The following is a 17,803-nucleotide window of genomic DNA, read 5'->3' on the forward strand; positions in this document are numbered from 1 at the left end:
CGGTGCTCTTTCCTGCCAAGGCAGGGGGTCGGACTAGATGATCTACCTAGGTCCCTTCCGACTCTAGCTACTATGAAACTATGAAACTATGAAAGAGGAAGAGGAAAGCAGAATGGAAGAGGGCAATGCAGCCTGGAGTAACAGGAAGAGAGAGCAAAGAAAGGAATGGGGTGGCAGGAAGGAGAACTGAGCTATAATTGAATTGAAGAGAAGGAATTCACAGCCATCATGCAAAGCATTTGTAATCCAGCTGCTACTGATGGATTTTTAAAAATGAGAGATTTATATAATAGGAAATATAAGGTGATGAAAAATGACTGTGCATAGCCAAGCATTCCAGTCTATGCTTCCTCTCCCTACCACATGTATGCCTTCAGTAAAAAAAAGAGTCAAGTCCGTGGCACTGCATTCTTTGTGCAATTTGAGATATTTAGAATTGCATGGGTGCAGCTATAGAGACACTGTATTCAATGAAAATGACTCACAACTTGTGAAAAATCACTTGCAGTTGCAGAATTACTTTTTAAGAGCATAGGCAGAAGAAACGGGCAGAAAAGGATACACACACGCACATATGTATAGTATGTAAAAGAAATCTAAATCCTAAACACCAGCATGGAGTACCACTGCCAGCAGACTGGAAAAGCGGTATTGCTGTTGGCTCTGAAGAGAATCGTTTTTCCAGTCTCTGCCAGAAGCATTATAAGATAGCAGTTGAAGGCAAGAAGAGAAGAGAAGAAAAATAAAGAGGAGAAAGTTGCCACATAAATTGAAACCACATGCGGCACACCAAATACAAGTAGCGCACATTCCAGCATACGGCACAGCTCTGCACTTGAACTGCCGGCGCAGCCTAGCATTCTCCACACTTGTGGTTCTCTCTAATGTGTGCAGTGTCTCTTCCCTTAATACAATTCGGTTTATTAGTTCACTTTAGCTGGTAGTAAGGAACATTCCTACACCTGAACTTTTTTAGCATGTAGGTAATATATATTACAGCTAGAGAAAACAAAGTATATATAAACGGAAAAGGGTATATGGATCATACCTACTACAGATTTTGCCTTATTAGCTACTGTCCAACACTGGTTTGACTTTTTACTAGATCTGTCCCACTTCTAACCTTATAGATAACCCTCATCATATGGATGCCTGGTCAATGCTAATGTAAGACTTGCCTGCACGAGGGAATTAAGATGAAATAATTAAAACTGTAAGGTTAATGTGCATGAAATTCATTAAACCCTGGTGTAGATGCTCTCATCCAGAGTGGTCTCATCTTGTTGTATCTTAAGGAAGAACCTCCAAGCAAATTAACGCCACTTAACTCCTAAATGAGAGCATTAATAGAGGAGTTTAATATGCACTAACCAATGCACATCAACATCACACCTTCAGTTAATTTGCCATCAACAATCCCGTAGTGTCCCAATCAGTGGTGGCCTTAGGGTTGTTGGGGCCCTGGGCAAGAAAGTCAGTTGGGGCCACTTGGAGGCTTAATTTTGACAACCTATAACCAAGTTGGACATTTTCAATTTCAATTTCAATTTGTCCTATCCATAAAACTGCAATGAAGGTATCTTATACTTATATTGATAATACAAATATTCAGTGTAATCTATTTTTATTTTTATGAAGTGTGGGGCCCCAGGCAGTCATCTGGTTTGCCCTCCCCTAAGGCCGTTACTAGTCCCCGTGTTGAAAGAGCTCCAGGGCTCCCTAATTGAATCTGAGCTCTACCATACTGCTTAAGTTAAGACTATCCGGTGTAAGTATACAACAAATATCCCACTTCTTGGATTAAAAATGTTAATTATATTACTGGTAAAATACTATAATTAGAATATAATTCAGAAGACAAGACAAAATATCACATTTCAAGGCGTAAGCCAACCACTCATTGCCTAGATCTAAGAACAAATCTCCCCTAGGGCAGGTTACTACAGAACTGTTCATGGTTAACTTCCTTGTACCCATCTGTGAAGCATCTGGATCAAAAATAGGATTACAGACAAGGTAGGACAACTGAGTTGATTGGTATGATAATTCCCATATCCCTAACCTGACACCCCGTAACATCCTCTCACAAAGCCAATTCCCACTGAAGTCAGCAGAAAGACTGCCTTACTGAGCACTGTAATAAAGGATCCTGCTCCACAGCTGTGTTTCTTCCAGGGAGAGGAGAAGAAAGGAACGTGAACATAAAGAATTCCCATTTGTGAAGAAGCTACAAAAACTAAACCCCCACATACTGCAATATTTTACTGATATTCTAAGTTTCTACCAGCACTTTTCCTCCTATTGCAGCTGTTGCACACCATCAAAATTAAATGAACCTGGAGCCAGCTAGACACTGACCTTTATGAAAACAGGTTTTGTTGTCTTTAAATGTACATAATTCAACCATCTTGTGATGCATAAAATATGCATCCTGCGTACTTACCAGACATTAATGGAAATAAATACAGAATCATGCCTGTGCCATATGTAAACTTTGTTTTTACAGATGTACTTGGTTTTCATATGGAAAGATAAAGTAATGCTAATCTTGAAGGGGAAACAGGGTTAGAGGCAAAGTTTGTCCCTGTGTAGGCATGAACGATAAAGTAGGGCCAACTTGCTGCTAGAACTTTACTCTTCGTTTCAAAAAAACACTGGCTGCTGTGAAGGTAGTATGTGCAATTTGTGCACATCTGAATGGCTGAAAAAAAAAATCTTGCTTAAATAAATTAGAACTTCTTCTTTGTCGTGTCTCCAATCCAACCTTTCTATAGGGTCTGTTCCCAATATTCTGCACAAGCCACTGCTTCTGCTGCCGGTGTTGCCAGATCTTGTGGGATGCACTATGGTGCCACAGGGCATCTCAGGTTTGCTTCTCTTGACAAACCTGTTCGTCAGCTGAACTGAATTGGAATTGATTTAGCCTTTCCAGGGCTTAAATTTAGCAAGTGACAATGCAAATTCCATGCGACTCACAAATCCCTTTCAAACAGATCACAGAACATAGGAGTTTCCATACCAGAGCAGGCCTCTGGTCCATCAAGTCCAGTATTTCACTTCTGGCAGTGGCAAGTTCCTCACGGAGAAAAATCAGTAAGACACGGAAGTGTTGTACAGCTTCTTTTCCTCACTGCTTTTTTTTTCCTTCCAAGTATCCGATGATGGTACGTGCGACTGGGTGGCTCTGTTACTGCTTCTTCTGAGAACAGGCTTGAGAAAAAATGCAGGTAAAAAACTACTGACTATTAAGACACCATCATAAACATACACCCTCACTACCTCCAGTGGGAGGAGAAGTCTTCCAGAGTAGGCTAAATATCTGTCCTGCTGGATGGCTAGTGATCTCAACCTCCCCATTCTTACCCTTGGGATTAGAGCAAGGGGGATGAGCCTCTTTACAGAAAGCAAATACTATAAGAGGTTTAAAAAAATGGCAATGGAAGAGGAAAAGTTGGGGCTTGAACCAACGCCTGCTGTTGAGGACTGCAGCTGAGGATTTCTGCCCCTGGAAGAAAAGGTGCGTATCCGTCTCGATGAAATCCTCTGGTCCCACACACGCTGCGAAAAGTAGATCCAGGCAGTCCTCAACTGAAAATGTTTCGAGTTACAGCATTTCACACTTACGACGTTTCTAAATTGACAGCCGGCTTCAACTTTTTGACGCCAGTTTCAACTTTACAACACTTGATCCGACGCCACACCAGCAAACGAGTTCGCTGCGTTGCTCATCTCCCTGGGAAACATCTGTCCAAAACTTCCTTGGACACTTTCTTTAAGAAAGCTGACAAGACTCCAGAAGAACCTGCAGCCAGGACTTCCAAGACGACTCCAGCCAAAAACCCTGCAAAAAGTCCAGTCAAGAGCCCTGCAAAAAGTCCAGCAAAGTCACCTCAAAGAAGTCCTTCCAAATCAATATGATTGCTATTTACAATATAAATACATTAATGTAGCTATATTATTTATCTATAATTGACTGAGTGAAAAATTCTGGTTTATTTTTTGGTGAAAATAGGGTATCAGGCCTTGGTTCAGCAAACAATCCCTCATTTATAACATTGTTCCTATGGGAAAACTGGTTCCAAGTTACAACGTTTCGACTTAAGAAACGGTTTTCAGGAACCAATTGCGTCGTACGTCCGAGGACTGCCTGTAGACCTGGAGTCAGTTTGCACTTTGGCCAACCCCAGCTTCTTCCTGCCAGACACCAATATGACATGCCCCTACCAAAGAGGCCTACAAGAAAAGGTGGTCAAAAGCCAACAATACCCCGTGCTGTGGAATCTTCTGTTGTTCCTTACACAGTTTTACAGTCCTCAGCTCTGCCAAGACAAAGTACATCCTGTAAAATGATCTAGTGAAAAACCCAGAGAATTACAGAAAAAAAATATTAATCTAATTTTTAAAAAGGGACCATTATTGAGTCAGTTTAGAAATGGAGATGTTACAGTCCTATATATGGGAGCTTCAAGTCCCAGGCTCCCAACCTGCATGCAGGCATTAGCTACAATTAGGCAAAAAAAAAAAAAAAAAAAAAAGCTTTTCCAGCCACAGGCATGACATCCTTTAGATATGTAGAACATCCAAATAGAGGGGGTTTAGGAACATATATTGTGCAGAGCAACCATAAAAGCATGAGACAGAGCATCCCACAAACTCGTTCTTCGCCCCATCTGTATGACATGGATTGTGAGAAACAGAATCCTGAACCCCAAAGAGAATGAAAAGCGTTCAGATTTTGGAAATGAAGTGAATTTTCACACAAACAGACAGTTAGACATTGGGAATGGTTTTACTCACTGCCAAAGAATTAAACAAATTTAATTTCCCAGCTTAGCCTCTTCTTTTTGTCTCCAAGTTCCCACAAGTCAGGCATTACGCCATGCAAACATCTTAAAAATAATGAAATGAGCCTGAAACCCACTATTGCTAGTGCAAATAGTGATAGGAAGGGTAGGAAAGTTAATATTATCTCAGTCATTCACAAAGTTTTGATGCCAACTCAGACAAGGGGAAAAGGTAATTTAATGAGAAACTGGGTAAGGATGGTTGTCAGGGGCATACTGCAGCAAGCGTGGCAAGACACTTGGAGTGGGAGCAGTGCAACACTGACAGCTATGCCAAACTCCATTAGCAGCAGAGCTTCAGTTTGCTCAGAGTATTACTAATGGGCCTTTTGGAGAAAGGCACTGTGGAAAAAGAGATTGTTTTTTCACATGCAAGAAGTGTGGCCAAAAATATGTCCTACTGGGGTAAGCGAGGGTTTTGCAAAGAGAAGGGCAAATAGGGAATTCACAAGCTTCTCCAGCTGACAGAGTCCTGAAAGAAGTGCATCCCATTAGACTGGTGATACCCTGGCATGCCTTAAGATCTTTTCAAAGGTGCTGCAGAGTGCCACACAATGTTAACGCTGTTAGATATACAAATGTGATTCACAAGACAAACCCAGAGATTTCAAATAGAAATCAATGATGTTAAAACCTTCTGACTTGTAGGGGGTCTTCCCGAGTGCTTCACAACAAAAGTACTGCTCTATTATTTTTTCCATCATCAAAAATGAGTGAAAACTAAAGGCTGGCATTCTCCTGGGATGACTTGTCTCCAAAGTGGGGTGCGCGCACCCCAGAGGGTGCACCAGACGATCCACTGGGATGTGGGAAGAAAAAATTAGAACTTCTATTTATATGTATATTTATATAAATATACATACATTGGGGGCACGTGCTCAAAAATTTTTTACTGATAGGGGTGCGCGATCAAAAAAGTTTGGAGACCACTGGTCTACAACAGTTGAGAGCCACTGCTTTAAATGTGTGGCAGGAGAAGCCATGGCTATAGCTGACTACGCGCGACCCTCTAGGGGAACCCAGGCGAACATCCTCCTGCTATAGCCTGTGTCCGTCCCTCTGCCATGGTCAAGAGGCAGAATAATGTAGAAGCAGTAATGTCGCCCCCTTCCTTGCCCTAGGAGTGGTGTTTCACAGTCGCTCCATTAATGCTACGTAAATGGTCCAAAGTTTGTAAGGCTCTGCGCATGAAAAGCTCTTAGTCTAAGTGCTAAGTATTGCTGGCATTCACATGCTAACCTTTCACTGCTAGCAACTCAGGTTTCTAGTAGTAATGCATTTCACACCATCATCTCATTCCCTTAGGTAACAGATCATTCTCGTCACAAAGATGTCATAAGATCCTGCACACTTTGGGCTCAACTCCAGGTTTGGTCCAAGCACAAGTTTTACAGGCTGTAATTCAAGTGGCAGAGTACCAAGGCTAATGAATAACCAATCTACAGAATCAGGGGCTTATCTTGCATGACTGCAGTCCATTTGCACCTGAGCAAGGCCTTCTGCCCCATGCAAAGTGCACAGGGAGAAAGAGAGACTTAGTGTTTGATCACAAATCTTATCATGTTGAGTGTTTTTCTTAAAGCCCTAAATTTAAGTCATGCGATTCTGTGAAACTTTCCACTTTCATTTAAATAAAAAAAGCTTCTACTTATCACGGCTGTCAGGAAATGACTGGGCAGAAAAAGGAACCTTAAGGGGTCAAAAAATGAAAGACCCCAGAAAGCCAACAAACCAATGCACCAAAATTCGTTAAGGCTAAAACATCCCAAAATTAAAAGGGGGGGGGGCGGGGCAACTCATCATTTTTTGACCACTTGGGACCCGGTATGCTGCGTGATGCTCTCTTCACCCATTACTATACAGGAGCATCCACACTGCAATTGAAAGTGTAACTACAGCTCACGTGGACATACCTTGGATGACTTTACACTAGCTTGCTCAGGTCCTGATCGCAGTGTGGCTGCAGCAGCAGAGCTCAGCCTGAGTTGGCTGCTAAATATTTACCAGGGTCCTGGGTGGGTTTTGCAACCCGTTCCAAGCTCTGTGTTGTTGCACCTACACTGATATCTGTACCCAGGCTAATTTATTTAAACCCAACATCTATACCTTTGTAGTCACACCTTTGCCTGCAGCATAGAGATATCCTAAATCCCATTCAAAGGGACACAGCGTACAACTGTCAGCTCCTTTTGACACCGACCGTGTGCAGAGCACAAGTGGAGCCTCATTTTGGCAGCTAATACTTTTGTAGGGTAGGCCAGATTGTTACAGGAATATAAATGAATATGCGAAGCAGATCAATGTATTGAGCGGACCGTATGTTTGACATGTCTGCTCCACCCTTCAGTGCTGATCATCTGCCCCGTTTTCCCATTTTCAAAACTTAATGTTTATTGTTTAACATGTTGGCAACAGTCTTACATGCTTCCAGCTACATATTATGAAATTCAAACTGTGAATTTCATCCAACCTCGATCTATCCATGCCCCTTTAACTGTTCACAAATTAAAAGATTTATACAGGACAGAATCTATAATTGCTCTAGGAAGCCAGTAGTTATTTACAAGTTTTTTTTATTCATTTACTTCAGTTTTTGGCTTAGGGGCCCAAAATGATTTTTTTCGGTGGTACCATTTTTACCTTTAATTTACTATTATCCCATATCATTCACATAGTATTATAAGCATATGCATCGCTTTCCAGGCAGCATGAAATACCTTCCCTGAATCAAAAGTCAAGACTATCTTTCAACTTTGTTAAAGCAAATTTTGCACAAGCACCAATTTATGCATGTTGAACCACATTCCCTCTGTGCAAATAGGCTTAGATAGGTACTGATCAGGTAAATATGTATTTCTCCAATTCATGCATACAGATTTCTTTGAAGATTTTGGCATACGTGAGAACTGGAATAGAGAACAGAGAGCAATGCAGTTTGAACATTTTGTCTTTAACACATAAAAGTTCCAGGTATTGCGCAGTTATGAAAATGCTCCTATCATCATTCCAGGCAGGACTGGTTACTTTGATCATTTTATGAAAAATAACATTAATTAATTCAACCCAAAAGCAATGTGCATGTTCTAGAGACCTAAATCTGTCACACATCCACGAGTTTCCACAGCTTGCTTTTCTGGGCATTGACCTGAGACACCTTACCTCATCTGATTTTGTCTCAGGGCTTGGCAGGCCCATCTTCCTTGGTCTGATGCCAGTTCTCTAAACACTTCACACACCTCTCTTAGTGATGCCTTCAGGCTCCTCCAGTCTCTATCTCCAGACAAGTTCATAAATAGTTTAAATCAGTGGGAAATGCCTTCAGTGTCTCAGGTGGCCTTCTGGGTATATTCCAGTACTCACGAAGTCACTTCTTTACACAGATTACGCTACATCCTTTCCCTTTTGTCGATTTTATAGTACTCTGGCAAATCCATTTGGTTCAACAGTGTCCGATTTGTTTATCTCCTGTCCCCTGATAAAGTGTCTTGGCAGCAAAAAAAGTGTCTTGACATACAGAGACTTCTTTTCTTTTATTTAGAAACCTCCCCCCTACACCCAATTACAAATTTCACTTTTATATCCAAGTCCTTTAATGCTCTTTCAAAACCGTGTCTAGAGTTCGAAGAGCCCAGCTGGATCTACTGAATCTAAAATGTAGATTCCTCGACTGCTTTGAGTTTCCTGTTTTATTTCAGAGTTCTGCTGGTTTCTCATCTTTAGTCACAATTACCAGTTTTCCAAAGCCCACGTCCTTGTATATTCAATGAAACCATGATGTCTGATCTGTGGCATAACAATGAGGCGACGAGTGAAGGAAACAGGGTGTCAAAACAACCTCTTTCCAAGGCATGGTTATCACAAGGCCTAGGAACTTTTGGCAAAACTGAATGAAATGGGGGTTTCCCCATGGATTTCTACCAAGTGAAAGACAGCTGTACAGGCAGTTAATTCTTCACTTAGACAAAAGCAAAGATAGCACAACACGCCTTGTAGCAGAGCCAGCCAGAAAACAATGATTCTTCCTGGCAGAAACTTTCCAAGTTGTTTTTCATTCTGCAAGGGAACAACAAGAAACCCTCCAAACACAGTCACAAAATGAAATGCTCTCAGAATATCTGGTTTTGCATCCAGAGGTTTCTGAACAGAAGGGCTCAGGTTGCTTGAGGGGTCCACGGCCCTCTGTTTCTTTCCAGCCTGACTTGGACTGCGACTGATGTTCCACAGCCTTGCACTTTAGACACAGGTCTAGGATGAAGAAACCCAGGTTCAAATCCCTTCACAATTCAGAGCAAAGCTTTCCCTTTTAGATCTGAATGAGGCCAAGCAGACCCTGAACCCGGATCTCTCCTATTTCAGGGAAACACTCGGTATCTCTGTGACTAGTGCCCCTGACCCAAGAAGAATGTGTTGAAACTCAAACCGTTCTGCAAAAGCTTTCCAGTCAGCCCTTGCTTAGAGCAACCTGGGCAGATAATTTGCACTCCACTTTCAGGCATATGGGGAAAAGCCTCATATCCCCCAAATCCCACCAAAAAACAAATGCAAAACACAGAGCTTCAGTGTTTCAATATACCAGTGGAATCAGTGCCATCCTCAGCAACATGCCCTGAAGAGAGTCATCAGATAAACTTATTTACAGGCAATCTGTTGGAACGAACAATTGCCCGGCAGCTGGCAAGAATTTCTCCAGAGCAGAAAATTGAGTCGGTGTCGTTACGGTGAACAAGCTGAATGAATGAGTGGGTGCGGCAGATCAGAGGTGACGGCAGAGAGACGGATCCAAATTGGATTTGATACAATCTGCACAAACAGCTTCCTTACAAAACATGCTATAGTTCGGGTGGTATTATTCTTCAACCAGACCTGGAATTTCTGAAGAATCACATATGTCCATAAAACCTAAGGATGGGTGGAATCGGGCTGTTATAACCATGACTACGCAGGAATTAGTGCTGCCCTGATCACTTGAATTGATTACAATAATGTGATCCTTTATGGAGAAAAATATGCCACTACTTTCCAACACAGCATGTCCATCCTCATGCTGCTACAGATCCTGGAAGGGCAGTGAGAAGCCAGTGCTACTCGACTGGAATTAGCATTTCCAGCTGCAATTCTACTCACAGCCGAGTGAGCTGCATTTCGCTACCACTCTCTATCCGCCCAGACCTAACCCAGTACTTCTCCACTCCTAAAACCCACTGGGTTCAAAAAGAAAACCCACTGGGTTTGTAGGTTTGTGCAATGGTAGCATGCAGGAACCATTGCACAAACAGGAACCATTGCACAAACCTACTGCTTCACCCACTTCTGCCCAGACACTGCACATGTTTTCATAGCCACCTCTCCCTCTATGCATGCTCATTCTGCTTGCATTATTTGGAAAGGCAAATTCCAGCCTAAAGCTTTTCCAGTTATTCCAATATCTCAAAGCTTTCATTTAAACAGAAACTGCTCAGCTCTTCTGTGAGAGACTGTAACGTTCATGAGCTACCTGGGGGAGCTATAACAAGGCTGTCTGGATGCACGGAAGAGTTGCCAGCTAAGCCATTCATCTTCACACAAATATAAAACTTTTGAAGCTTCATTATCTGACCCTTAAATGCAAATGCTGACAGTTAATCACATAAACACTGGGGTTTTGTAGGTGCTGGCACTAATTAGTAACATGCATTTGTAGAGTGGCCAGAAATAACTCAAGGTCCCTGACAGTCCTCTTCCATCAAACACCAACTGGGAAGCGCACACAGTGGAGACAGCTGGTTTCCCATTTGTTCTGGAGAACCCTACAGTAATCCGGAGGAGGGGAATTAGAAGGTGTATATTGGATTCTAGTCCTTATGCAGTCTGTAAAACCATTAAAAACCATTCCTACTTCAGTGCTACACAGCACATCCCATTGCAATGATAGATTCAAACAAGCCAGGCAGCATGAATGGTACAAGGTGCTGCAGGTCATTAGCATTTGCTCCAACCCCACTGCCAGGATGTTTCTGTAGCATTTATAGAGCTATGGATTCCTTTCAGACTCAACACCCAATGTGCATTTAGACTATGATCTCTTTTCACCTTTCCACCCACTTTAAGTACCCTTTATACTGCCCTCAAATATGCTATAAAAAACAAGCCTTGTATGTCTAATTTATATGACAATTCAATGTTTTAAACAATTCAGATGTTCTAAATGTTTTTATTTACTACACCTGGCGATGTTCACACCTAAACTTGATTCTGAATTTTGCAGGGCAGACTTTAGCAAGATGAGCTAAATTTTTTCCAGCTTTGCTAACATTTAAATAATGACACATTACTGAAATAAGGTGCATGCCTAAGTTCATTTCCAGTAATCAATGCAGGCACGGAAAGAAAAGTACCTGCAATAACCCTTAAGCAATAACCTGGCCGTCATGGAGGGAGGGGCTTAGCTACAGCACAATTAGACTTGACCTCATGAGAGAAGTCATTGTTCCCAGGGGAAGCCCCATTTTTCAAAAACCAAGTCTAGCAGTATCTTGCCTGTAGGGTTCAGTGTTTAACATCACAAACCAGTGATTTTTAATATTTTTCACTTGCACACCCCTAAAATTTTTGAATGGAGGTGCAGACCCCTTTGAACTGTAAGTGTGGGTAGTCACATACTTCCAGTTAATCACAGTCATCTTTGGCTGACCACTTAGACACACTCTGCAAACCCCCAGGGGTGCACAGACCACAGGTTGGAAACCATGGGCATAGATGATAACTCAGGAACAGGCTCCTCCAGGACACGCCCGAGAGCCAGGAAGAAATCTCTTCTACACTTAGCACTGTTGGCATTACAGACGCACTTAGAGCTTCCAAGCCAGTCCGGTCCCATTATGGTACATGCCATAAGACTCCCCCAAGAATTGAAGATAGGTCACAATGCCTGTACCTCCATTCCCAAACAAGTCCTCCATTCCTGAGTAAAGGTGAAGGAACTTAAAAACAGACTTCCAAGTTGGAGGTCGTCATCTTTTCTGCTTGTGTACATGGGATCTGCTGGCTTTCAACTTATGCATGCCAATGTTGCCAGCTCTCTTGATTTTATTAGCGGTCTCGTTACATTTGGTGTTTTGCACAAGGCATCGGTTCTGAGAATCATGTGAATGTGTGACAGTTTCTTTCCACCTTCATTTTAAAAGTTTCTAGCCCTCCTATTTGCATGGAAAAGCTTGAAATTCAAAATAATTCTTTACTCAAAGGCCAAAAACCCAGCAGGGGTGGAGGAAAATCAAAATATACTTTTAAAACAATCTCACGATTTTGGAGGGCCCACGTCAATTCTTGAGCGCTTGCAGGTGGCAATACTGCTACCCCCTTTTCCAGATGGGTTCAATAAAACTCCCTTTAAAGCAGGGGGGGCAATTATTTCAGGAAGAGGGCCACTTCCTCAGTTTTGGCAAGCCATTGAGGGCCTCATGACAGGCAAGCAGGGGCAGATAAATATTAATTTTCTTAAATTTTTTAGGGGTCCCACAGGCCGGATAGAATGGCCTGGTGGGCTGCATCCGGCCCCCCCGGGCTGCAATTTGTCCACCCCTGCTTTAAAGCCTTGTAATGGGTCTGAATATGCATGTTGGAACCAGGCTGTCCAAATCCTGAGGGCATTTGCATGTCACATTACTATTTAAAACATTTTAGATGACAAATTCTGGAAGCAGAGCCTATTTAATACTATGTTATGCATAAGTAGTCTGAAAAATAATTTTAGACGGAAACTATCTGCCAAATCTCTCCATAATGCAATGATACAGTAGCTTCTCTTTCAGTTCTTCAAAGGGATTAGTGACTTCCACATTGTCAAAAGAAAGCATGATCTTAATCTCCCCATTTATTCTGCAACCAGTTATGACTGATTAAGAACAATTTATCCTAATATTTTGTTTGAGGAAGGAGATTATCTTGTGTATGTGAAATTGGCTTGTGTCCATGATCCATATTAGCCCATGCAAATTGTTTGCTTAACAGGATAATTAATTTTAGGGAAAATAAAAATCCTACCAAGCAACACCAATATTGATTTCACAAGGCCCATGTTTGTCTCCATCCATTGGGATTATAACAAGCTGGTTTTCGTATTTTCTTTGTGGCAGGGTCACGGTACAAGGAACTCTGTCAAGCAAACTCACCAGGGTCCACCACATGAAAGAAGAAAAGGGAAGAGTGTTAAAACACAACTCTTCTTAAAGCACCTGTAACAAGTTTTACAGTGGATCATAAATGGCAAACTAGCGTGTCTCAAATAGTCTTGCACATTCAAAGTTAGATAAACGTTATGAGTGGTGTGTTTGTCTAAAAATAAAAAATACATTTTGCTACGGCAGCTTACCGTAAATCCAAGCTTTCAACCTTAAGGGGTAAACTGTCAGCATGAGGATTTTAAAATAAATCTCAGCACACCACACTGAAGATTCACTACTAAATATTTGGAAATGTAAGAGGAAAGAAGCCTTATGAGGAAAATGATTTGGTCTTTCAGAAAATGCACAGAATATGCCCTAACATTTAAAATACAATTCACTCACTAAAAATGTGCAAAAAAGATGTAGCATAGCTCAGATATAGGCACTGGATGAAATACAGGAAGATTATGCGCGTACTGTGTGTACATATATGGTATAATGGCAAAGCACATTATCATTGGTATATTTACCATTCTTTACACTGAGGGAATATTTTTGTGGTTTATAATTATAAGGAATCCTGGCTTTCTCTGTTTAAAAATCACAAATTCTCTGATAAAAATTGCAAATTCTCTGGTTAAAACCCCCCAAATCCACATTCTTCTGCAATTAAAATTAAATGACACAATATATATATATACACACACACACACACACACACACACACATACATACACATACACACACACACATATATAGGTATCAGTTGAACATTATAAATCTATCAATAAAACATTATTTTAAAGCAATTTGGAGGCCTACCAGTGCTTCAGTCACTATAATAAAATACATTCTAAATGCCTATACATTTTGTCACTTGATTTTGTGTTTTTTATCATGGGAAATCAGAGCTCTCCCTGCCCCCTTCGCTCACCAGGACTTGGGTCCAGCTGTGGCTGTCCTCCCCCCAACACTGCCTTGCGGTGCTGAGCAGCCCCGATATGCCATTGCCCCTCACTCTCAACCCATAGCCCCCCGATCCTGCTGGTGCCCCTCACTCCCCACCCACAGCCCTCCACCCGCCAGCCCTGCCAGAGGGAGCCCCCAGCTGCCAGGGCTACAGAGCCAGTGACCCAGGTCCGTATCCCCCTACCCCGCCGCAGCAGTGCCTGAGCCCCAGTCGCTGTCTGCGAGAGGCAACAGCTGCCGTGGCAGATTGGATCGTGGAGCCCAGCTCCCTCGCCCATGGGTAGCACAGCCAGAGTGGAGCCCATGGCGGGGGGAGGTGGATGCAGGCTGCCCGCTGCAGGCTCAGGGCTCCCTGCCCCGCTGCTTTGTCATGCAGTGGGTGTTCTCAGGAAGGATGTAAAGAAAAATACAAAAGCATATTCGGTAGTCTATAAACCATTTAGATTTGCAAGAAATGTGATCTTGGCTCAGTCATGCTAAAAATCCGTAGCTGTGTTACACACTCACCTCAAAAGCACTTTATTTTTCCAACCTCAGCAACACAAAATATGAGAAGTACCCAGTTTGAACTAACACCAGCACTTCTGGGAAATCAGTCTGTGCTCTGATCAGTTCACTTCTCAAGCCCTAGCTGGTAAGAGTTTTTAAAAAGATTTAAATGTTGCCAAATGAGTAAAATTCTAAAAACTGCAATAACCAGCAAGTTTTTTCATTAGCAATTCAAACCATGTCAGGGCAAAGAAAAGTGTTATGATATAAATTCCATCATTATTGTAGCTGATGAAAAAATGGATATTGGGATCTTGAAGTATGACATCTGTGGCTTAAAAGGATGCAAGCTGACTTACAGGGAGATGTGAATACAGGGAAATGTCTGGAATACAGGGAAACGTCTTCCACCCTCATCTGGTGGAGGCTGAACATAATCCAAAGATACACAAGTAGTACCTTTAAAACTGGGTGAGCTAAGGGGCCCAAAGTGATTTTCTTTGCATGTGATAACACACTGTCTTGTACATCACCTGCTATCTCTGCACCTGCTGTGCTCGTTTCTATACTTGTGATACATTTGGTATGTACTGGGCATATCTACACAAGATCTAATTATCCCTGTAATAACTGTCTCAGCATCTACATGTGTACCCCTATTAGGAAACCAATCAATTCTGCAGCACAGTAGTACTTGTAAATACCAGTACTACCCTGCTGTGGAGTTTGTGTGTGCAGTAGTGCACGTGTAAACACTGACTCATCTAGCTGAGCCACAAGGGTGCTTTAGTGTGTGGGCTGCCTGTCAGCTAGCCCCACACTGAAGCAGCACCCTTGTGCTCCAGCCAGCCCCTCCGCAACACATTGAGCCAGGTCGGAGTAGCCCTGTGGCCCCCTGCCTGCCAGGCCTGCTCTGACCCCTGACCCCTGTGGCCCCCTGCCAGCCAGGCCTGCTCTGACCCCTGACCCCTGTGGCCCCCTGCCAGCCAGGGCTGCTCTGAATGGGCTGCACATCCTGCACATGAATAAACTCCAGAGCTCATTGCTCTGGAGTTTACTGCTCCCAGGTGCACGTTCAAATGGCATCCCTGGGAGCAATAAGCCTTGGAGTTTATTCATGTGTGCTAATTCCACATGTAAACATACCCACTGGGTGCATCTACATGTGCACTTTACTTTGGAGTTGACTAATTAACTCAACAGTATAGCATCAAAGTCTACACGTGCACTGGTACTAGGGTGCAGTAAATTAACTAACTCTGCCATCGAGTAGTACTGTTGGGGCCAGTGCCATCCTACAGCACAGTAACCTACTTCGCCGAACCGCACGTGTAGTCAGCGACAGGGGCTGGCTGGGGCATGAGGCTGCTAACGTGCAGGGGCTGCCTTCCGCCTAGCCCCACACTTTAGCACCCTTGTGCCCCAGCATGCCCCTCCACCGCCCAATGCCATCAGCATATACATGCTAGTCATGTGACATTGTTCTGCATTAACAGCACATGTAGATGCACCCACTTAAGATAAATTCAGCAAACACTTGGATTATACCATCTCTCAGATTCAGAAAGGAGGAAAAGCCAATCATCCTGGGTAATGTCAATATTCATGCTAAGTCAGACCATCCTACCTGGCATGGTATTATTGGGAAACAGGGCATCAAAACCACAGCAGCAATGGCCTACTACTCCAAAGAAATGATCTGAACGATCATATAATTGACAAGTACCCTTAGTCACCAAAGAACCACTCACCGAATACTGTAACCATAAGATGAAATAAGCTTCTTTGATTACAAAGTACAATGATTTGAACCAAACCCCCAGTCTTCCACCTACATGCTCCCTGGGCCTTTGTGCCCAATTCTATCAAGTATACCTCACTGGATTTAATTTTCTGTCATCTTTAGCACTGATAAACCAAAAATGTGCACACTTGGGTAGGAGTCCAGCATGCTACTGGCCTAAACGAAAAACAGGAATTTTAATCTTGCATTTAACAACACACTCTTTGTAGAGCACACAGCAGGCATTGCTGATCTGACAGGGACACACAGCTCTGTAACGTGTGGCATTCTCTCAAGCTGACTGCATAATCCTCCTTACACGAAACAAAAGCAGCCACCCAGATTTCCAAATTCTCCCGTGCTTTTATATGAACATGGTACTGCTAACTCCTCTGGATCTACAAATCTGCTTTAGCAACTTTACACTGAGGCAGCAGTCAGACTTCCCTATGTCCTCATGTGGCTTCCAACAGTCGGCATTCGCCTACATCTTTTATGGTTTAACTTGAAGCCAATTGGCTTCCACCACCACACTGGTTTCATGGAAACATGGAATAAATGGGATGATAGATCAAGCCTCTGGGACTCCAAAGCCAAACACTTTGAGCAAAGAGGAGCAACGGTCTGTAACCAACATCTGGGATCTTGCTCCAAGACACAAGTGGAACCATGTAAAATCACTCTGCTGGTTCCCACAGACCAGTCAAGACACTTTATAGCTGAACATATTGGAGGCAACTGAAAAAAATCAAACAGAATTAGCACGGACATTTGACCTCCACCCTTTTCTAGGGGGAAACAGATTTCTGCTGAGATTAGGGCAATTTCTTCAATTTGTCTAAATCCGAAGCTTGACCGCTTGGTCTCCAGAGAACTAGAGGGTATCAGAAACTGCTAGAAGCATATCCCTGCAACTTTCATAGTTGTCAGGGGACCTGAGTGCAAACAGACCTTGAACCTTCCCTGTCCTTTCTTTACCTGAGAGAGAAGAGGCAGAGAGGGAAGAGGAAGTGCCTTGCTCCCTCACAGCCATATTCATATGCATCACTGAGATGCACAAGCGCTACACACTTCCTAAAAGCAGGCCGAAGATCTATACCCAGCCCCTAGCCTGCTCCAGCTTCTTAAGTCTTGGGAAAGGTCAGTAAGCTGCTGGCCCCGCTCTCCCCAAGACAAAGCAAAAGGCGTTTGTTGTGGGAGACTCCATCCTGCGGGCACCGAGGGGGCGATCTGCCGCCCCGACCCCTTAGCCCGGGAAGTCTGCTGCTTCCCGGGGGCCCGCATCCGAGACATTGCGGAGAGGATCCCGCAGCTCCTCCGGCCCACAGACCACTACCCCATGCTCCTTATTCACGTGGGCACCAATGACACAGCGTGGAGCACCCCCAGCCAGGTCATGAGGCGCTACAAGGAGTTGGGAGCGGGGCTTAGAGGTCTGGGAGCTCAGGTGGTGTTTTCGTCGATCCTCCCAGTCTCGGGCTACGGCTGAGGAGGGAGAGGAGGATCCACGCAGTGAACCAAAGACTGCGGCGCTGGTGTCATCGGGAAGGCTTTGGCTTCCATGACCACAGCCC

At 43.3% G+C, this 17,803-nt stretch overlaps 1 protein-coding gene across 1 annotated transcript in view; it reads right to left on the bottom strand.

Annotated features, from left to right (window-relative positions):
• The window catches only part of ADAMTS2 (ADAM metallopeptidase with thrombospondin type 1 motif 2), a 236,069-nt gene that overhangs the window by 170,230 nt on the left and 48,036 nt on the right, over nt 1–17,803 (bottom strand). The gene's annotated exons all lie outside the window — the stretch shown is intronic.

The sequence above is a fragment of the Crocodylus porosus genome, unplaced genomic scaffold (genome assembly GCF_001723895.1).
Source record: "Crocodylus porosus isolate Cpor-Errol unplaced genomic scaffold, CroPor_comp1, whole genome shotgun sequence".
Lineage (NCBI taxonomy): Eukaryota > Metazoa > Chordata > Crocodylia > Crocodylidae > Crocodylus > Crocodylus porosus.